General features: G+C 43.4%; 1 pseudogene; it reads right to left on the bottom strand.

The window, feature by feature from the left end:
- Window positions 1-760: 760 nt before the first annotated feature.
- LOC129841010 (zinc finger protein 583-like) lies at window positions 761-6,495 on the bottom strand (annotated as a pseudogene).
- Window positions 6,496-23,779: the final 17,284 nt, after the last annotated feature.

Below are 23,779 nucleotides of genomic sequence, written 5' to 3'. Positions count from 1 at the left end.
AACACATTAAGAAGGAAAGAACTTACACACATTAACTTTTAACAAGGCACACCTGTTAATTAAAATGCATTCCAGGTGACTACCTTATGAAGCTGGTTGAGAGAATGCCAAGAGTGTGCAAAGCTGTCAAAGGGTGGCTACTTTGAAGAATCAAAAATATATTTTGATTTGTTTAACACTTTTTTGGTTACTACATGATTCCATATGTGTTATTTCATAGTTTGTCTTCACTATTATTCTACAACGTTGAAAATAGTAAAACAAATTAAATAAAAAACCTTGAATGAGGAGGTGTTGTAAAACTTTTGACCGGTAGTGTATATTATATAACTTTATAGTAAGAAGAATAAATGAACATAGCTGAATAAAATAGAAAGGATATTTTTATCTAATGATTGCCTAGCCAGTGCGCACATGGAGTGGCTATTCTGTGTGGAATGTAAAAAGTGATCATTTAAAACAGGTCCTATACACTTAATTTAGAGTTATTTTGCTACTTTAGTTGTGATACAAACCTCTTACAAATCAAAACATATTGGCTGCATGATGCAACTATTGTCTGATGATTTGAAAGTCGCAAAAAGGGTAATGCGCTCAGTTTCTTGCCTAGACTGTGTACACTGTTCATTAGTCTCTTATTCTGTGCATTCAAATTGCCATCGATAGTATAGCCTTAATATGCTTGTACGGGACAGTGTTAATGAAATAAGAACGCTATAATAGGTGTGTTGGAAAAATGAAAAGCTCCTGACACTCATCATTCATTCATTATGAATCCGATTTATTTGATTTCATTCTTCATTAATGTAACCACAATGTTCAGTTGAAATGACAGATGCACTCACCAACAGTAGGGACATCTTATTGATAACATATATAACAAATGGATTTGGGCTAATTCACCATCTGATGAAGTGGAAACTCAAAGGGGCAGATTCAGACTTAGGAAATGCACGCCTTTCCTATGCCCTTCTGAAGCCTCAAATCAGACCGACAGCAAATTACATCAATGCCGCGTAATACATTCTGCAGTCAAACTTTTCAATATGTAATCCAACATGTTTAGTGGATGTGTGCATCAAAAGTTTAACATTCCCCTTTTCCTATTTCTGTCAAGTCTAGCATACAATTTGATGCATACATTGGTGTGTCCCACACAGAACGCACTGAAACTGCAAGGCAAACGCAGCATTCCATTGGAAATGAATGTACTTCTGATGTACCAAAACGCAATGATGCTGTCAGTGTCAGTATTTGGTATTCAAAGTTACCTTATTCAGTCATGTAACGCGCTCTGCAGGTGCGGTTACCCTGCGTGCTCTAAATACATTTCATTCAACCGCTGAAAACCCTCCCACTTGCTGGCCAACAGACTTTCTCATGGAGTTTCCATTCAATAGGGTTTTCAGTACATGTATCTTAAGCCATCCCTTTAAATACGCTGTACCTTTTTAGTTAGAACTTTGTCAACAGACTCACTAGAATATATTGACAGAACGAGTTCAGAATATTAGGGATCAATGAAAGAAAGCCATCTAAATATATGCATATTCACCTCCGTTTCAGCACCAATTGGTAGATTTAAAAAATACTCTGATCTTGTAGATTATTTAGGGTAAGGAAAGTATTTATGAATCACAAAAAACAGGTTTGGAGAGCCTTTACACGCAAAATATTGATCCTGAAAGTTGCCATATTCTTAGTTCAAACTATGAGATATTGGAAGGTGAGAAAATTGTACAATAGGGGTTCAAGAACATTCCTATAAATACATTATCCCTCACTAATCATGGAATTGTAGCCTAATGACTGGTCCAGTAATCATGAACCGTGCACCAGGCTCCAGGTTTAAACTGCTAAGTGTGGTCTGAGTTCCATAATGATTTAAATAGGCTACATCTCCCAAATTATTGCAGAACATAAGCCTAATATGAGCCACTAATGCTAGCGACTCTCTGAAACAATTTACAAGGACGTGACAGAGGAAAGAAAGGTAAATAGAATGGCAATGGAAGGATGTGAAATGTAGGCTACAAATTGAAAGAAACTAACACTAAAGTGACAGTTACAAATGAATGTGGGTATTACTGGCAGTGGCTCCCGATTTAATGGATAATATTTAACATTGTAAACTGTAAAAATAAAAAATAAACAGAGAAAAGCCTGGGCATAAAATTAAAACATTCTATAGCGCATAAATCAACTTGGTAGGTTCGGCGCTCAGAAGCCTATAGCTTGGCTCTCCAAATTTCACCCCCCCACCCAAAAAAACTATGAGGACATAGGCCTACAATTAACATTTTGAATAACGACAGAGCTATTTTTAGCTAGGCTACATTTTCATGAACCCTAGGCACTCGTGGATTTTTTACATTTGTGTGGTAAGGAGAGCCTTACCACACAAATGTAAGAAAACAGTGCTTTAATTAACTTAATTAGCCTAAAAAAAATGTACATTATCAACTGTTACTAATGATCCTCAGCAACAAGCACACGGCCGTGGCAGTGTTTACAGAGGAAGCAAATGAAGGTAAACGAAACGATGTACTGACTATGGAGGCTATACCAACTGAAGGGAACTAACAGTGAATTGGCAGTTGAATATGCGTGGTTATTAGGCCTACTGACGGTTGATACTGATAGTGGCTAATATTTAACATGATAGAAATAGGAAACAGAAGGTCAGGGTAGCCAATAATTAAGACATTAGAGTGTGCCCCTCTCTGAAAGTTAAAAGGCTGTACAATTTAAATTCTGCATAATGGCACAACATTTCATAAACTTTTCTGTGGGAAAAGTGATATGTAGATATGCTTCAGTACTGCCATATGACTGGTTTCACATTTGTCTCCAGCAATTATTAGGTCAAATAGATCTAGATGCTATTCTCAAACTTAAGGGAATTGCGTTCCATTTACGCGCGCTTAACTCTGGTCAGAATTCCCCCTATTATGCATTAGCTAGACTGCTAAATATAATATGCCGCTAGTTAGCTGTGTAATTGATTAATGCAATGTCTTAAACTTTGCAGCATACCCAATGATGTCTATAGGCTTACGCAATCACTGCAAATGGCAGAGGTGCGCTTCCTGCGCACCGTTCCGTATAAGCTATTTCTCAAAGCCATAGCTACAGATACTTTGGTTAAAAAACGGTGCTCCAGCGGTCCATATTGAGAGTTGAGAAATAAATGTAATACCTACAGAAAGCTGAGACCCTCCTCTCTCCAACAGTTACAACAGTAGGCCTATTTGCTTTTAAAACTGTAATTTTTCCGCAATTGCAATTTGAAATGTTGCAATCACAATGCATTTTACTCTCCTCTCCCATTCACTCAGAGTCCAGAGAGAGAGAGAGTGTGGTTTGGAGGATGGATGAGATGTTTCGGATAATAGCAGCGAGTCTATTTAAATATAAAAATGTGGAACTTGAAATTGAATGTCATGGTCAATACACCTGTGTTTTCAGAATGCAACACTTTATCATTTTAACTAGAGCGCTGAGTATCAGGCTATTAGCAAATTGATGGCCGTTAGCAAGTTTGGCAGGCTTCTAACGCTCATCAGAGCCATTCATTTACAGAGGGCAGTTTTGGAGTAGCCTAGTTACCGTGAGTCACGTGGAATTAAACTGAGGTCATGACTCGTGACCGCTAGTCTGGGGGTAATACTGGGCCCTCTCTCCCGTGTGGACCTTTAGGTGCATCTTTAGCTGGTGCTGGTGGGAGAACCTCTTCTCACACTGGGGGCAGCTGTAAGGTTTCTCCCCTGTGTGGACCCTCTGGTGCCTCTTCAGGTTGCAAGTCTGGGCAAAGCTCATGTGACACTGGCTACAGCTATAGGGTTTCTCCCCTGTGTGGACCCTCTGGTGGATCTTCAGGTTCCAAGCCTGGGAGAAGCGCATTTGACACTGGCTACAGCTGAAGGGTTTCACCCCTACGTGGACCCTCTGGTGGATCTCCACCTTCTGAGGGCAGTTGAAGCCTTTGTTACAGAACATGCAGAAGAACCGTTTCTCTTTAGTACCGCCTGATGTTGCTCCCCCTTCCCCAGCCTGGACTCTAGCCTTGTCGTTTGAGTTCAATACCTGATCGAAAAGGATGCGGCCGTGTGAATCAAAAGGTGCCATCGACGTGGACACTGGGTTGCGATCCCTGAGCGCGTGTAAAGGGGAGTGGGTTGCGATATTTGGATTTGGCTCTAAGCTTTCCCTGTAGTCTAAAAAGTCACTAGTGTTGCTCTGCAACTGTCCTTCTCCTAAGTGAGTCTGGTCTGCATTCCATGTCAGAGGATCGTCACCCTCCTCTTTCACAGTCACCTCATCTACAACCAGACCATCCCCTTTCTTATCTAGGAACCCTTCAGAGTATACACTACTACTGTACTGGTTCCAGTCCCCTCTTATTGGATTAGTATCTAAGCCCACAGGCACGTCACCAGGTATCATCTCTGTCTCTGTAGCGTATGAACAGGTCGGATCATTGCCAGTCTGTGACGCGTCACCTGAATCCCGATGGGACAGAACCGTCCTATGGCTCGGGTTTCCGTAAAGTAAATACTCTGAGCGGGGAGTAGGAGGACAGCCCAGTCTCCTCAGCCTCATTAAAGTCTCTGTCTCAGACTTGAGGACGGCGTTCGGCGTTCTACTGATGTCCCTGGGCTGCGCTGGGGTGGTGGGGTCCTCCGTGACTACATGGGGCGCTCCAGTCTGGATGTTGCTGCTGTGTTGTGGATCCTTCTCTCCTTCAGACCTCTCCTGCTTGACTCCAGGACCTGCAGCCTCTGTATCTGCAGACTGACACAATAGGAGAGGCTATTATCGTTACATGAGTTGAATTAGATAAAAATGTCATAGGGAAGTCTCACAAGCTGGACAGGGCTGTGCACAAACCCCCCAAAATGCCTCTGTAGCTAAAATAAATAACCCTATTTATTTCTGCAACAACTCACTCACTCACTCATCACAAATTGTAAGCAAGATAGTTACTGTAACTCCATAAGAGATGACTGGCATTGGGAAAAGAGGTTGGGCTATCAGCTGATTATTGGTGTTGATGATTGATGTAAATCTGCTAGTTAGCTATCTCGATTATATGACTGATTGGGATTTACCTCTGTATTTCTGCCTCTCTCAGCTGCTCGTATCAGCCAACCAGACCGAATATTGACGATGATGTAGGCTAAATCATGTGTGATCAAGTGTTAATAAAATGTTATGCTGCTGTGGTATTTAATAGCAATCTCCGTACAGGGCAGACTGGGAAATAGACGCAACCGGGCGTGCGCAAGCTCCGTACAGGGCAGATCAAGAGGCGCAACCAACAGAGCTTGACAACAACTTGCGGTCAGTGGGTTCAGAACAACAATGACAACAAATATTTTGGAGGAAAATATACCACCACCCAAGAGGGCACTTTGGAGACTGGAAGGGCAAAGTTGCAGAGCCCTATCAGGTAGAGCCCTATATGTGCACTTGCCTGCTTTTGGCAGATACATGAGGATGTACATGTGAGCAAGTGAATAGCTGATGGGAGCCTTTCTGAAATAAACAGGCCACATTTAATTTACTCATTTTCAATTCAACACTATTACACTAACCTCTATCACAATAACGTGCTGGGTTGAGGTTCCACTTCCCTCATCAACAATGATTGGTTGGTCATGTCTCCATGTATTGTGTCCTGCTGGCATTACAAAGCTTCTGTGACCTCCAGTGAGATTTCCTTCACCTGAGAGAGTGATTGAGGGAAAAGAGGTCGTTAGGTTACTTACTGTCAATGCTCAACACTATATAGTGGATGTAATGTAACACTTTTCATAAGTTCTTGATATAGGCCTACTATTTATTGATCTATGTATTATGTTCCATGCATCATATTCTTTTCATTGAGTAAATAATGGGAAAAACAGTAAATCAAGAATCTGGTTAGGATATGATATTGTGTCTTTGCGCAAGTTAGATAAGTAATCAGGGCCTACTGCAAATTGTACCTCTTGCCATTCCTCTGTATTTGTCGAGGATCTTGACACTACTGGGACGACTGGCGAGGACGCGCTCCCGTGCTACCTTCAGTTCTTGTAGCTGTAATTTCCTCCGTAATGCCCTGTTTTCTTTCTGGCTTTGAGTTATTTCCAAACGAAACACTGCATAGTCGTCGTCTACAAGTTTACAGATCTCTGCCACGGCTGCATTCGCTAGCACCTCCATGATGGAGGCTATTTGAGTGTGGAAAACCATACAGTTAGCCATAGCTAACCTTAGCAGCTAGCTAGCGTCACCTATATACTAGCTATCAACCAAGTCCTGTCTCCAACGCAAATTAAAGATTACATGGGGTAAGTATGTGATACTGTGCAGTTAAATTAGTCATATTTTGAATTCCATGGTGTTAATAAACGTCTAAATAACAACAAGAAAAACGCTAACGTGGAAATAGTTATTTGTCATGGTTTACTTCCGTTTACACTGAAGAGAAAGGATGTTATTGGTTGGCGTCATAGCTCGAAGAGTGTGGCTAAATGAAAAGGATGTGCGTGCTGTTCTAAGAAATACGGATATTTTTAACATTACACATCAAATCTCCTATTCATGATCAGTATCTTTAAAGCTCAGAACAGAAAAAAATACTAGCTGGAACTCGTCTGAGCGGTTGGCTATGAATGCCCGCACCCACTAGTACTAATTTGTATTGATTTAATTTTATGAATGAAGAACAGTAAGAAAAAAATATAGGCAGGTGCATCACTACTCCCATTGAATATATATTACTGTATGTAGGCTATATGTATTTCTACCTGACCTTGTTCTCCCATCTTTAGAGCAGATCAAGCTCTCTGGTCCGTCTTCTATTGTCTCCTCTTTGACCAGCAGCAGATCAGGCTTCCCATCCTCCATGTCTACTGACTGTAAGAGGTACAGAGTGAGAGGATGTTGGATCAAGAATGATATGAGCACCCTGCTATGGATCATCTTCTGATTGGGCAATGCGGGATTGCTATGAGTACTATGCAAATGTGTTAGTTGATTTGATTACTTGACACTCTTTAATGGTTTGATCATTCAAAGACATGTACAGACTTAAGTCACATTTAATCACGACATGGGCCCATATCCACAAAGTATCTCAGAGTAGAAGTGCTGATCTAGGATCAGGTTCCCCATCTGTCTGCATAGTCTTATTTATTATTATCTAAAGGCCCGCCTGCTCAGAATTTTTTCTTTATTAGTCTACACCTACTGTTTATGAAGCATGTGACATATTACATTTGATTTGATTTTGAGTTCACAGTGGACTCACCTCAGTAAGACTGTGTGTGGTCCTGTGCTGCTCAGCTGGTTTCTCTCTGTGGTTTCAGGAGGAAGTGAAGTCTGGTTGTCCTCCATGACCATGTTCCACTCAGGGTTCCCCAGACCCTCCTCACACCCCTTCTCCTTCACCAGCAGCACCTCTTCCTCCAGGAAGAGTGGTGATATAGATGACAAAGAACAACACTCCCTCAGGTACATACACACAGATAATAACCACACTTTCAACATTGAGTGTTTACCCATCCCTCACTACGTTTGAGTACTATACTATACTTTGGGGCGGCAGCGTAGCCTAGTGGTTAGAGTGTTGGACTAGTAACCGGAAGGTTGCAAGTTCAAATCCCCGAGCTGACAATCTGTCGTTCTGCCCCTGAACAGGCAGTTAACCCACTGTTCCTAGGCCGTCATTGAAAATAAGAATTTGTTCTTAACTGACTTGCCTAGTTAAATAAAGGTAAAAAAAAATAAAAATAAAAATAAAAATACTGTTACAGAATGTCTTCATTGTTGTTAAACTATCATGGCGTACATAAATATGATGTTGTGGGTAAATATGAGTCAGCTATGATAAGTCAAAAGTCATCAGACAAACCTGACTATTTATGTGTACAGTAGGTGTTTGTTAATGTGTGGATATGTGTAGGTACCGTTAGTAAGTCTGGTTGTTGGTTGTGGTTGTTGGGGGTATGCAGAATAGGGTGAGATCAGATGATGTATACTAAAGAGTCTCAATATAAGTCTTAGAATGAAAAGTCCCATTTTCTGATGTGTTAAATACACCATATGAAAATCACACATACACGTCTCAACTAAAAATCTGCATGAACTTGTTAAACTGCATTAATAGGCATGAAATCTAAACATATAAATAGGCATTTGTGAACATCATATAGCCTACACAGTACAAACACAAAATTTAACAGACTTCTTAGGTTTATATACAATTCCGAAATGCAACATTCTACCCAGGAATATTCAACACTAAAATCTGTTAATCCATTATTCCAAATGCATCTGTGAATCTGTATAGCACTTTATGACATCTGTTGATGTAAAAAGGGCTTTATAAATAAATTTGGGTGATTGATTCTGCTGGCAACAATGAACAATCATTTTTCTTTAAAGGGGAATTGCTAAATGTATGTAGATCAAAACATTTAATAAAAACATGTTTGTGAAATGCTTACTTACAGGCCCTTCCCAACATTGCAGAGATAATAATATAAAAAGTATATGGAATAAATACAAAATGAGTAACAAGATATTCTAAACTAAGTGTTTTGATAGCTTTCAAATGTAGTATCAGGTCCATGTAGAATAAACAAACCTTTACATAAATCAAATAACATTTTATTTGTCACGTGCAGAATACAACAGGTGTAGACTTTACTGTTAAATGCTTACTTACGAGCCCTTTCCCAACAATGCAGAGATAAAAATGGAGAACATTTTGAAAAAAAGGAAATAGTAAAACAATAAAATAACAGCGAGATTATATACAAGGAGTACCGGTACTGAGTCAATGTGCAGGGATATGAGGTAGTTGAGGTAATATGTAGGTAGGGGTAAAAGGGACTAGGCTAGATGGATAAGGAGAGATAATAAACAGAGTAGCAGCAGCATATGTGAAGAGTGTGTTTTGTGTGTGTGTGTGTGTATATGTGTGTGTGTGTGTGTGTGTGTGTGTGTGTTGGAGTGTCAGTGTAGTAAATGTCAGTGTAGTATGTGTCAGTGTGTGGGTAGTGTCCAGTGAGTGTACATAGAGCTGGTGCAGGAGAGTCAGTGACTCAGTGCAAATAAAAAGGTGTCAATGCAAATAGTCAGGATATGGAAAGATAAAGTGCTCGATCCTCGTATATAATCCAATGAACAGAAATAGGACAGCACTCCGGTAAATAAACGTAACGCCACGTAGGGTAGGAGATGGGGCTAAATTACTTCTCCAAAGAGAGACATGTTGGATAGTCCACTTGGGCACTCTTGCCCCAGCAGGCCTGAATGAAGAATGTTATTTTTAGTTGTATGTTTTTGTAGTAGTATATAAATAGGCCAAACATTTAGGTAATGACATCATTACTCAAGAAGGGCTCATACCCGAAATGTTTGTGCTGGAATAAAAAATGTCAGGGTAGCCATTTGACTAACTGTTCAGCAGGGCTTTCCTCTGACATCGCTTGGTATAAAGGTCCTGGATGGCAGGGAGCTCGACCCAGTTTTTCACACAACACAATGCCACAGATGTCTCAAGTTTTCAGGGAGCATGCAATTGGCATGCTGACTGCAGGAATGTCCACCAGAGCTGTTACCAGATCATTTAATGTTAATTTCTCTACCATAAGCCGCCTCCAATGTAGATTTAGAGAATTTTGCAGTATGTCCAACCGGCCTGCAGACCACGTGTAACCACGCCAGACCAGGACCTCAACATCTGGCTTCTTCACCTGTGGGATCGTCTGAGACCAAAAACACGGACAGCTGATGAAACTGTGGTTTTACACAACCAAATAATTTTTACAGAAACTGTCTCAGGGAAGCTCATCTGTGTGCTCGTCGTCCTCACCAGGGTCTTGACCTGACTGCAGTTCGGTGTCATATCAGACTTCAGTGGGAAAACGGTCACCTTCAATAGCCACTGGCACGCTGGATGAGTGTGCTCTTCCCGGAATTATCTGGGAATTGACTGGATTTCTGACCCATGCCCCTACCTTTTTTTGTAAGGTATCTGTGACCAACAGATGCATATCTTTATTTCCAGTCATGTGAAATCCATAGATTAGGGCCTAATGAATGTATTTAAATGTACTCTTTTCCTTATATGAACTGGAACTCATTAAAATCTTTGAAATTGTTGCATGTTGCGTTTTATATTTTTGTTCAGTGTATATATAGACAATATGCATAGCAGTATTGGCAACACACTTACATTACAGTTTGGTAGTTTAGTAGAAAATATGTCTGCAAGCTTATCAAAATAACTTTAAGTAATTAGTGGTAATTATTATTATTACACAGCATGTCAAACTCCCCAATAACCCATGCAACTTACATTTCGATGCACGCACAACATTCAGTTATTCGGGTTAATGTCCACAATAAAAAGTCCTCCGAAAAACATGTGTCTTCTTCCTTCGCACATTGATAACACTCTTTTGGATACTGGAACATCTTCACTGTAGCCAGGTCAGTATCAGGCAATAAGAAGGACCATGAAAACTAATCTGAGCGGTTGGCTGTGAATGCCCTCATCCGCTAGTACTTGATGCTGATTAAGGATCTGACTCACTACAGGCTGTCCGGCAAGAACAAGACAGATGTTTTATTGGCTCTTGGTCACAGCCACATATTACCACACAAGCACAGACTAAAAGTGATCGTCATGGTTACAATTAGGAATGGACAGCAGTTGAACTGTTGTGGTTCTATAAGGCAAGAGCGTGCACAACATGTAAACGGTATTAGTTAAAGCGTTATAGATCTGCAATATAAATAGGCTATATGCACTAGTCATTCAGAGTAACAGTTATTCCAAGATCCATTGTAAATAACCAAAGTGTGTGTGCGCGCCAAATGTGTGGTGGGGATGAAGAAAATGAATAAACACTCTGAAAGGAGAAGCATCCACCTTGTTCTTACCGGGCATCCGGTAGAGCAGTGGTGCCCAAACTTTTTATAGTCCCCTAACCCTTCAAACATTCAACCTCCAGCTGTACCCCCTCTAGCACCAGGGTCAGCGCACTCTCAAATGTTTTTTGCCATCATTTTAAGCCTGCCACACACACACATAAGAATGAGTGTCAGTTTGTCACAATCCGGCTCGTGGGAAGTGACAAAGAGCTCTTATAGGACCAGGGCACAAATAATAATAATATAATAATAATAATCAATAATTTTGCTCTTTACTTAGCCATCTTACATATCAAACCTTATGTGTTCATCAAAAATTGTGAATAACTCACCACAGATTAATAAGAAGGGTGTGCTTGAAAGGATGCACATAACTCTGCAATGTTGGGTTGTATTGGAGAGTCTCAGTCTTAAATCATTTTCCACACACAGTCTGTGCCTGTATTTAGTTTTCATGCTAGTGATGTCACGTTCCTGACCTATTTTTCCTTTTTTCTTTTATTTATTTAGTTGGTCAGGGCGTGAGTTGGGGTGGGTTGTCTTTGTGTGTTTTGTCTAGTTTAGGGTGTGTGTATTGTTTAAGGGGTTTTTAGTATGTATGGGGTTGTGTTCAGTGTAGGTGTTTAGGAAAGTCTATGGTTGCCTGATTTGGTTCTCAATCAGAGACAGCTGTTTATTGTTGTCTCTGATTGGGAGCCATATTTAAGGCAGCCATAGGCTTTAGGTGTTTGTGGGTAATTGTCTATGTTCTATGTTGCATGTGTGCACTTAGTTCTGTTTAGCTTCACGTTTGTTTTGTTCATTTTGTAAGTTTTGTTTTTTCCTTCATTAAAGAAGATGTATTTTTCACGCGCTGCGCCTTGGTCCTCTCCTTATCAAGAAGACGATCGTGACAGAATTACCCACCAACCTAGGACCAAGCGGCGTGTCAAGCGGCAACAGGACCCATATAAACAGGATTTATGGCAAAGGGATCAGGATCTGGGCTACACTACGTGGGAGGAGATCGACAGGTGGGCGATAGACCCAGGGCGAGTGCCGGAGCCCGCCTGGGATTCTCTGGCGTAGTGCAAGGAGGGATACCGGCGAATGGAGGCAGCACGAAGACGCAGTAGGAAGCCTGTGAGTCAGCCCAAAAAATGTATTGGGGGGGGTCCTTAAAGGGAGTGTGGCGAAGTCAGGTAGGAGACCTGCGCCTACTCCCTGTACTTACCGTGGAGAGCGAGAGTACGGGCAGACACCGTGTTACGCAGTAGAGCGCATGGTGTCTCCTGTACGCGTGCATAGCCCGGTGCGGTACATTCCAGCTCAACGTATCGGCCGGGCTAGATTGAGCGTTGAGCCGGATGTCATGAAGCCGGTCCAACACATCTGGTCACCAGTGCGTCTCCTCGGGCCGGCTTACATGGCACCAGCCTTACACATGGTGTCACCGGTTTGCCTACATAGCCCAGTGCGGGTTATTCCACCTCCCCACACTGGTCGGGCGACGGGGAGCATACAACCAGGTAAGGTTGGGCAGGCTCAGTGCTCAAGGGAGCCAGTACGCCTGCACGGTCCGGTATTTCCGGCGCCACCTCCCCGCCTCAGCCCAGTACCACCAGTGCCTACACCACGCACCAGGCTTCCAGTGTGTCTCCAGAGCCCTGTTCCTCCTCCACGCACTAGCCCTATGGTGCGTGTCTCCAGCCCTTTACCACCAGTGCCTACACCACGCACCAAGCCTCCTGTGTGTCCCCAGAGTCCTGTGCGTCCTGTTGCTGCTCCCCGCACTAGCCCTGAGATGCGTGTCCCCAGTCCGGTACCACCAGTGCCGGCACCACGCACCAGGCCTATAGTACGCCTTGAGAGTCCAGTGTGCCCTGTTGTTGTTCCCCGCACTAGCCTGATGGTGCGTGTCCGTAGCCCGGTACCTCCAGTTCCGGCACCACGCACCAGGCCTACAGTGCGTCTCAGCCGGCCAGAGTCTGCCGTCTGCCCAGCGGCGCCTGAACTGCCCGTCTGCCCAACGGCGCCTGAACTGCACGTCTGCCCAACGGCGCCTGAACTGCCCGTCTTCCAAGCGGCGTCTGAACTGTCCGTCTGCCAAGCGCCGCATGAACTGCCCGTCTGTACTGAGCCCTCAAAGCCGCCCGTCTGCCATGAGCCTTCAGAGCCGTCCGCCAGACAGGAGCCGCCAGAGCCTTCCGCCAGACAGGAGCCGCCAGAGCCTTCCGCCAGACAGCAGCAGCCAAAGCCTTCCGCGAGACAGGATCAGCCAGAGCCTTCCGCCAGACAGGATCAGCCAGAGCCTTCCGCCAGACAGGATCAGCCATATCCGTCAGCCAGCCATGAGCAGCCAGATCCGTCAGCCAGCCATGAGCAGCCAGATCCGTCAGCCAGCCATGAGCAGCCAGATCCGTCAGCCAGCCATGAGCAGCCAGATCCGTCAGCCAGCCATGAGCAGCCAGATCCGTCAGCCAGCCATGAGCAGCCAGATCCATCCGCCAGACAGGAGCCGCCAGATCCGTCCGCCAGACAGGAGCCGCCAGAGCCTTTCGCCAGACAGCAGCAGCCAAAGCCTTCCGCGAGACAGGATCAGCCAGAGCCTTCCGCCAGACAGGATCAGCCAGAGCCTTCCGCCAGACAGGATCAGCCAGAGCCTTCCGCCAGACAGGATCAGCCATATCCGTCAGCCAGCCATGAGCAGCCAGATCCGTCCACCAGACAGGATCAGCCATATCCGTCAGCCAGCCATGAGCAGCCAGATCCGTCAGCCAGCCATGAGCAGCCATATCCGTCAGCCAGCCATGAGCAGCCACATCCGTCAGCCAGCCATGAGCAGCCAGATCCGTCAGCCAGCCACGAGCTGCGTCCCTCAGTCCGGAGCTGCCGTCCCTCAGTCCGGAGCTGCCGTCCCTCAGTCCGGTGCTGCCCCTTAGTCCGGTGCTGCCCCTTAGTCCGGTGCTGCCCCTTAGTCCGGTGCTGCCCCTTAGTCCGGTGCTGCCCCTTAATCCAGTGGGGTTAATTTGGAGGGTGGCCATTTGGAGGAGGCTACGAAAGCGGGTAGTGACTATGGTGGGGTGGGGACCACGACCAGCGCCAGAGCCGCCACCGTGGACAGACGCCCACCCAGACCCTCCCCTAGACTTTATGCTGGTGCGCCCGGAGTTCGCACCTTAAGGGGGGGGTTATGTCACGTTCCTGACCTATTTTTCCTTTTTTCTTTTATTTATTTAGTTGGTCAGGGCGTGAGTTGGGGTGGGTTGTCTTTGTGTGTTTTGTCTAGTTTAGGGTGTGTGTATTGTTTAAGGGGTTTTTAGTATGTATGGGGTTGTGTTCAGTGTAGGTGTTTAGGAAAGTCTATGGTTGCCTGATTTGGTTCTCAATCAGAGACAGCTGTTTATTGTTGTCTCCGATTGGGAGCCATATTTAAGGCAGCCATAGGCTTTAGGTGTTTGTGGGTAATTGTCTATGTTCTATGTTGCATGTGTGCACTTAGTTCTGTTTAGCTTCACGATCGTTTGTTTTGCTCATTTTGTAAGTTTCGTTTTTTCCTTCATTAAAGAAGATGTATTTTTCACACGCTGCGCCTTGGTCCTCTCCTTATCAAGAAGACGATTGTGACAAGTGAGTGCTGAGAATCCACTCTCACATAGGTGCGTGGTTGCAAAGGGCATCAGTATCTTAAACAGCACGATTTGCCAAGGCAGGATACTCTGACCGCAGCCCAATCTAGAAATCTGGCAGTGGCTTCTGATTAAATTAAATTTTCAACAGAACCGCTTGTTGCAATTTCGATGAGGCTCTCTTGTTCAGATATCGGTAAGTGGACTGGAGGCAGGACATGAAAGGGATAACGAATCCAGTTGTTTGTGTCATTCGTTTCAGGAAAGTACCTGCGTAATATGGTGGAAATTACAAGAATATATTATAATGCTGTTATTGCAATTGGCTCATTCATCCCCCTCCTTTCTCCTGTAACTATTCCCCAGGTTGTTGCTGTAAATGAGAATGTGTTCTCAGTAAACTTACCTGGTAAAATAATGGAAAAATAAATACAATTAAAATAAATTGCATCAAATGGTTGTTTTATGCAACAGAATAAGGGGTTGTTAGAACACTCATTTGTGTGTGTTCTACCGAGGATGGGGCTCTAGAAGATTTACGATGTCTTTGGGTGATACCGCATTCCAGAGCTTGAGTTAATGTTTCTGTACTGGGGTACCAGGGGGAGATGGCTCCAGTATGGAGTTAGGGGGCCAGAGACTGGTCTCTACACAATGATAACTGTTTTTACAGCAGATACTGTCTGCTGTGAATTATAAGTATCTTTCATACAGATCTTAACCTTGTGACCCATTCCATACATCTGTTGTTTGTCATGTAGACTGAAGAATGATGGCCTTTGCTATAAAATGCTGTGGCTCAAACCAGCTCATTGAGTTCGCAGTGATCACCTCCAGGGGTGATTACCGACCAGCTCCATTACTGCAGTAATTAAATAATAAAGTTGGATTGTTTTGAAGAAATCTAAAAGTCTCTCCTTTTGATGACAATACTTCCACCACAGTAATTGCGCACCCAACTCACTCAGGTGCTTCGCTATATCATATTTTACATTATCCGTAAGCTTGCGTTCATTTTCACACAAAAAAATCATACAATGATGGAAAGACCTGTGTGTTGTCTTTGTTAATGAAGACAGAGGAGAGCTCCAACTTCTTAATCATAGCCTCATTTTTGTCCCGCACATTGAATATAGTTGCGGAGAGTCCCTGTAATCCTAGATTAAGATCACTCAAGCAAGAAAAAACATCACCCAGATAGGCCAGTCGTGTGAGAAACTCGTTATCATGCAAGTGGTCAGACAAGTGAAAATTATGGTCAGTAAAGAAAACTTTAAGCTTGTCTCTCAATTTTAAAAAAACGTGTCAATACTTTGCCCCTTGATAACCAGCGCACTTCTGTATGTTGTAAACGCGCTACATGGTCGCTGCCCATATCATTGCATAGTGCAGAAAATACGAGAGTTCAGGGGCCTTGCTTTAACGAAGTTAACCATTTTCACTGTAGTGTCCAAAACGTCTTTCAAGCTGTCAGGCATTCCCTTGGCAGCAAGAGCGTCTCGGTGGATGCTGCAGTGTACCCAAGTGGCATCGAGAGCGACTGCTTGCACAAATGTTACTACTCCACTATGTCTCCCTGTCATGGCTTTTGCGCAATCAGTACAAATACCAACACATCTTGACCACCAAAGTCCAGTTGATGTCACAAAGCTGTCCAGTACTTAAAAAATATCCTCTCCTGTTGTCCTGGTTTCCAGAAAAGGATGTCTTCCTTAATTGACCCCCCATAAAAGTAACGGACATTTTCCAGGAGCTGTACCAGGCCCGCCACGTCTGTTGACTCGCTTGTATGCGAAGCAGTAATTGTTTTAAAACATCTCCTGCCATGTCACTGATGCGTCGTGAAACAGTGTTGTTTGATGAAGACATTGTCTGTATAGTTTTTATGGCCTTTTCCCCCCAGCATTGTCCCAGCTATATCCGCAGCAGCAGGAAGAATTAAGTCCTCCACAATAGTATGGGGCTTGCCTGTCCTAGCCCCTCTGTAGCTCACCATATAAGACGCTTCTAGCCCCTTCTTATTAATGGTATCTGTTGCTTTTATACACGTCTTACTACTCTAAAGTCGTCTTAATTCTTGCTCAAAAAACTCCCGTGGCTTATTTTTCAAATTGGCATGTTTTCTTTCTAAATGTCTGCTCAGGAGTGAAGGTTTCATCGAGATGTGAGATAGTACTTTTGCACATACACTACCGTTCAAAAGTTTGGGGTCACTAAAAAATATCCTTGTTTTTGAAAGAAAAGGCACATTTTTTGACCATTAAAGTAACATCAAATTGATCAGATGTTGTAAATTACTATTGTAGCTGGAAACAGCTGATTTTTTATGTAATAAAAATTAACATGACTGGTGTTTAGCCTATATGTTTAGTCTATATATATATAGGCTAAACACCAGTCATGTTTGACAAATACAATGTAGGATCATTATTACTATCTAAAGGCTTTGATTCTGTCAAATTCATTCCGACAGGAGAGAAAGGCCAGTGCCAGTTGTGCACTGCAACATCACCCACCTTGCAATCTGTATATTATTTTGAAACTATTTAACAGTAAATGTAACTGTTTAAAACCTGGACATTTGTTGTCCTTTTATGAGGCATGTCTTAACATTCCTATGGTTGGAAAATGGTAAGGGGGGTTATTTTCTAAACACTTCCTCATATCCCATTGAAAGCAGTGGGCCTATTTTTCTCACGTGCTCAACTTTCTTTCCTTGTCCAGCAGCCAAAAACACAATCCTAGTCATATTAAAAACCCATGCTTGTTGTTGCATCTTTAGATCCTCCATCTTTCTAAAGGATTTTTGAAGGATATTTTCATCTCTGTCATATGAAACCACTCGCATTTGCAGTGTACTTTTGAGAATGGTGTTTTCCTGTTAATTGCATTTTGGAACATTCACACTTATAGCCTACGCATTGCTGCGTTCATAATGTAAAGAAATAGCCTAATAGTTTAGCAAGATTTTAAACTAAATCTTCTGATCTGTTGCATCAGCCTCATTGCTTTAAAAGGGTTTTTGATGTACTGGGGTTGTATTCATTTGGGATATATCACGTCCCACAACATGTTCGGAATATATATTTCTTGCACAGAAGGACAAGCTGACCAATAGAATAAGTCAACTTTAGTACTATGGGGGATAGTAGATTGACATAGGCTGTTCGTTGGGCCTACTCATCTTGTTGGCTGATGATCACCATAGCATCTACTCTGCCTCATCATTGGGGAGAAGTGCCTTGGTCAGGGAGGTGACCAAGTACCCGATGGTCACTCTGACAAATCTCTAAAGTTCCTCTGTGGAGATGGGAGAACCTTCCAGAAGGACAACCATCTCTGCATCACTCCACCAATTAGGTCTTTTTGGTAGAGTGGCCAGACAGAAGCCGCTCCTCAGTAAAAGGTACATGACAGCCCATTTGGAGTTTACCAAAAGGCACCTAAAGACTCTCAGACCATGAGAAACAATATTCTCTGGCCTGATGAACCCAAGATTGAACTCTTTGACCTGAATGCCAAGCGTCATGTCTGGAGGAAACCTGGCACCATCCCTACGGTGAAGCATGTTGGTGGCAGCATCATGCTGTGCGTAATGTTTTTCAGCGGCAGGGACTGGGAGACTAGTCAGGATCGAGGGAAAGATGAAGTACAGAGATTCTTGATGAAAACCTGCTCCAGAGCACTCAGGACCTCCGACAGGGGCAATTGTTCACCTTCCAACAGGACAATGACCCTAAGCACACAGCCAAGACTATGCAGGAGTGGCTTCGGGACAAGTCTCTGAATGTCCTTGAGTGGCCCAGCCAGAGCCAAGACTTGAATCCGATTGAACATCTCTGGAGAGACCTGAAAATTGCTGTGCAGCAACGCTCCCCATCCAACCTGACAGAGCTTGAGGGGTCCCGAGTGGCTCAGCGGTCTAAGGCACTGCATCTCAGTGCAAGAGGCATCACTACAGTCCCTGGTTCAAATTCAGGCTGTATCACACCCGTCCGTGATTGGGAGTCCCATAGTGTGGCGCACAATTGGCCCAGCGTCGTCCAGGTTTGGCCCGGGGTAGGTGGTCATTCTAAATAAGAATTTGTTCTTAACTGACTTGCCTAGTTAAATAAATGTTCCATTTTTTTTATTACAAAACATTTAGAGGATCTGCAGAGAAGAATGGGAGAAACTCCCCAAATACAGGTGTGCCAAGCTTGTAGTGTCATACCCAAGAAAACTCGAGGTGCTTCAACAAAGTACTGAGTAAAGGGTCTGAATACTTGTGTAAATCTGATAGCAGTTTATTTTTATTTTTAATACATTTGAAAATATTTAAAAAAAAAAAAACATTTTTGCTTTGTCATTATGGGCTATTGTGTGTATATTGATGAGGGGGGGACGATTTAATCCATTTTAGAATAAGGCTGTAACTTAACAAAATGAGGAAAACGTCAAGGGATCTGAATACTTTCTGAATGCACTGTATTAGACCATGCATTTAGCCTATGCATGGTCCACATGATCAGATGTGCTACTAGCAAGAAGCATTATTACCTGTAGCCCAGCAGCATAGTTGCTATAAAATGTACATAGGCTGAAGCATTTTCAACAAATGCCAAAACTGCTTTGAAAATACATTTGACAAAACTGCTTTCAAAAGTGGTTTCCCGCGATTGCATTAAGAATTGTTGTGCATTGCCTGCTTGTCAGAATACATGTAGTCCTCCCATTGCTCTTTAAACTTGAATGAGCCTCGAGAGGAATATTTATCTCGCATAGAAAGGGAAGGGGGGTATACCTAGTCAGTTGTACAACTGAAAATGTGGCATTTAACCCAACACCTCTAAATCAGAACACACAACAAGGTAAACAGGTACAGTGCTTCATTTGAGCAGGATCCTGCCGGAACAGGATCCGGAACCTCTCGGTTTAATCAAGTTTATTTTATTTTTATTTTTTATATAGCCCTTCGTACATCAGCTAATATCTCGAAGTGCTGTACAGAAACCCAGCCTAAAACCCCAGTTTAAGACTGTTTTGTCCCGGAACCTATTTGGCAGGATCCGGTACCTCTTTTTTTCAGGGTTTTTGCTCTCTCATTTGCCTCTTTGTTTATTCTCCTGCCCCCACAAAAAAACGTAACGTGAAAAAGTACATTCTCAGGAGGGGTCTAATGTTCTAAGAGTTGATTTGGGTTGGGCCGGCCCTGGTTTAGAGTCCGCGCAACATTGTAACCTATGTTTGAGACCAACGCTTGGCGGTGGCTGTGTGAGAAGGGCGCCTGTATCTAACTAGAATGAGATTCACTTTCTATGATCTCTCGCTCTCTACTCTGATAGACATGAGCCTGCAACTCATCTCTCCAGCGTTGCACTTCATAATTTATTTCCGTATAGAATCATAGCTACGCGAAGGGTTCTGGAGGAACTGCAGCACCCCTGATAAATTGAAATACATTTGCCGAAGTTATAGAATTACTGCTGTTTGTTCAAAAATAAACGAAATCATTCAGAATAGCCTACTACACCATGATCATTTATATAATTTACCAACAGAGGATCATTGGCTTCTTTTTTAAATAGCCTAGCTGTGGATTGTACCCCAATAACAAGGAATAGCCTATAGTCGGGAACACGCGGCAAATCTGTCAGTGAAAAATCAGCACGCAGACCAAACAGGCCTTAATTAAGCAATATTTCAAATACAATCGAGGGAAAACACAGGATGGAAAGCAATGGCTCCTGCTGAAAAGAGAATACTTTTCTGTATGCTACCAAAATATTTGATCAACTTCCAAATATTGTTTTACAAAAGAGAGAGTCTTTAGGAATGAGCGCATCGACAATCACCAGCGAGTGACCTGCGCATCATTGGGTGAGTCAATGAAACTGGAAAGCATTTTTAGGACTATAATTTCTTCCTCATATTGTAGCCTACATATTGTAGCCTATATACACGCCTAGACCTAGACTATTGATGGATTCAAGACAAGGTGTTTTTTTATTGATCTCAGATTCTCGGTTTGACAGTGACAAAATAGCCTGCCACTTAGATACTTTTGGCAGAATTAAAAAAGATTCTGCCAAAGTCTCCAGTCATGTAAATGACCTAGAATGGCATGAAATGCGTTTATAAAAGCCCAACATTTTCTCGGACCCTAGGCTACTAAAAATGTTCCCCGTGTATGCAACTTCTGTAAGAGCCTCTACTCTACTGCTCTATGCCACTACTCAAACGCGATGATATGCATGCAACGCTTTATAATAAAGGTGATTTCCCCCCTCATGCGTTCTGGTACCTTAGAACTCCCCAGGTCACCCTCCTCTCGGGCTCACTTTTTTCTGGCACCTACAAAGTAAGCACTGAATAGGTACACTATTCCACTATTGGGCTGTCTGATTTTGTTTTAATAATAACAACATTACATGGAAAAAAAATAGTAGCACTGGAAAGTAACATCCTGAGTGATAAAGTAGAGGCTTTGAATTACTTTGCCAGCAGCTACACACCACTGTCTGAGTTGAACGCTGCTGTGGTGCCCTTTACAGACCATTTCATCCCTTCCATCTGAACATCGGAGTGTCATCAACAATCATGCATGTCAGTTCAGTGCACACAGTTTAACAGAGAAAATGCAATATTTGGGAATATATTTCGTAGAACAGACATGCTTCTGTCTGTATTAGGCTATGTCATCTAAACCAGAATCCATATGACTGAAATCCATGGCAGTGACTGAGAACTTTATGGAACTAACGTTATACATGGGCCATGTGCTTTTTTGCTGGTGTATCCTGAGGTATCTCCTCTCTGAGAACCCCTTCCCGCAGTGCGTACAGATGAACGGCCTCTCTCCAGGTTAATCTTCAGCTGGTGGGAGAACCTGTTATCACACTAGGGAAGCTGTAGGATTTCTCCCCTGTGTGGACTGTCTGGTGCCTCTTCAGGTTGGAAAAGTGGGAGGAATTGGCCCTGCACAGATGGCAGCAGGATAATTTCTCCCCTGTGTGCATCCTCTGGTAGATCTCCACCTGTTTGGTGAAACTGAAGGCTTTCTCACAGAATGAACACGGGAAGCGCTTCTTTTTGCCACCGGATCTACTGATAGCATTACTACTACTGTCATTTGTGTAGCAATTTGGTGTTGAGGCACTGGCATTGTCTGAGGTCTGGTTTAACATTAGGAGAGTGTGAGGAGGACAAAGGCCAGCGAGTGTCTGTGTTGTCACAGGGTCAATGTTCTAGTTGATGGATCCTCAAGGCGGCAGGCTGAAGGCAGCACCTTTTAGTGGGTTAACCTGAGGTGCTGTCAGTCTCTCTGAATCACAACTATTAGGAGAAGGAGCATTTTCAGCCGAGTCAGTATCTGTTCTCTCCCCCTGCATACGGACACCTCCCCGTCCCCACAGACCAAATCTACTCCTCGCCCTGGTACTCAGCACGTCTTTTGTCATGGAGACTAAGTTCAGTTGTTGTTTTGTGTTCGACTGTTTCTGGTTGTGATGTTGATACCCAGACCAGAGTTGAGGACGCTGTCTCATCCACTGACTCCCACTATGTCGCTTCTGGTCCTGGCATGCTTGGGGGAAGTCGTCCCCTGGGCCCTTGGCTGCACCCATCTGGGTCTGGGAATCCAAGATGGCCGCCCAGTCTCCTCTTTTAGCCTCCAGCCAACCACCATCAGCGAACTCTACATATACAGTTTTGAGTCAATGTTTGTTTTAGTATCTAAACAAGTTTTATTCATTTCATTGTATGCCCATTAGTAATATTATAGTAATAACATATGCCATTTAGCAGGCACTTTTATCCAAAGCGACTTAGTCATTCGTGCATACATTTTATGTACGGGTGGCCCTGGGAATTGAAACCACAACCATGACTGTGCAATGCTCTACCAACCATGACTGTGCCATGCTCTACCAACCATGACTGTGCCATGCTCTACCAACCATGACTGTGCCATGCTCTACCAACTGAGCCACACACACAGTGCCTTCAGAAACTATTCATACCTCTTGACTTATTCCACATTTTGTTGTGTTACAGCCTGAATTCAAAATGTATTAAATAACAAATCCTCATCCATTTACACACACTACCCTATAATGAATGACAAAGTGAAAACTGTTTGCAAATATATTGAAAATGAAATGCAAAAATCTAATTTACATGAGTATTCACACCCGAGTCGATATTTGTATAAGCACCTTTGGCGGCGATTACAGCTTTGAGCTGTGTTGGGTATGTCTGTATCAGCTTTGCACATCTGGATTTGGGGATTTTCTCCCATTCTTCCTTGTAGATATTCTAAAGCTCTGTTAAGTCAGATGGGGAGCTGCCGTGAACAGCAATCTTCAAGTCTTAACACACATTTTCAAATGTGATTCAAATCTGGGCTTTGGCTGGGCCAATAAAGGACTTTCACATTCTTGTTCTGAAGCCATTACAGTGTTGCTTGGCTGTATGCTTGTAGTCATTGTCCTGTTGGAACGTAAATTTTCGCCCCCAGTCTAAGATTTTTTCATTCTGAAGCAGGTTCTCATCAAGGATTTGCCTGTATTTGGCTCCATTTATTGTTCTCTCTATCCCTACCAGTCTTCCAGGTCCTGCCGCGGAAAAGCATCACCATAGCATGATGCTGCCACCACCATGCTTCACGGTAGGGATGGTGTTAGAGGGGGGAAGAGTTGTGCCTGGTTTTCTCCAAACATAGCACTTTGCATTCAGGCCAAAGGGTAACAGTTCTGTCTCATCAGACCACAGAATCTCAGTCTTTCACATGCCTTTATGCCAACTCCAGGTGTGCTGTCATGTGCCTTTTTCTCAGGAGTGGCTTCCGTCTGGCCACTCTCCCATAAATCCCAGATTGGTGAAGTCCTGTAGAGACTGTTGTCCTTCTGGCAGGTTCTCCCATCTCAGCCAAAGAACTCTGTAGTTCTGTCAGAGCGGTCATTGGGTTCTCAGTCACCTCTCTGACCAAGGTCCTTCTCAGTTTGGTTGGACAGCCAGCTTTAGGCAGAGTCTGGGTACTTCCATATGTGCTCTTGGAAACGTTCAACACTCTAGAAACTGTTTTATAACCTTCCCCAGATATACGCCGCGTCACAATTCTATCTTGGAGATCTACGGGCCGCTCCTTGAACGTCATGGTATAGTTTCTGCTCTGACATGCACTGTCAACTGTGGGACCTTACACTGAGTGTACAAAACATTAGGAACACATCTTTCCATGACATGGACTGACCAGGTAA

The sequence above is a fragment of the Salvelinus fontinalis genome, chromosome 42 (assembly GCF_029448725.1).
Source record: "Salvelinus fontinalis isolate EN_2023a chromosome 42, ASM2944872v1, whole genome shotgun sequence".
Taxonomy (NCBI): Eukaryota; Metazoa; Chordata; class Actinopteri; order Salmoniformes; family Salmonidae; genus Salvelinus; species Salvelinus fontinalis.
The sequence above is the reverse complement of the archived record's forward strand: the minus strand, read 5'-3'. Positions and strand labels throughout refer to the sequence as shown.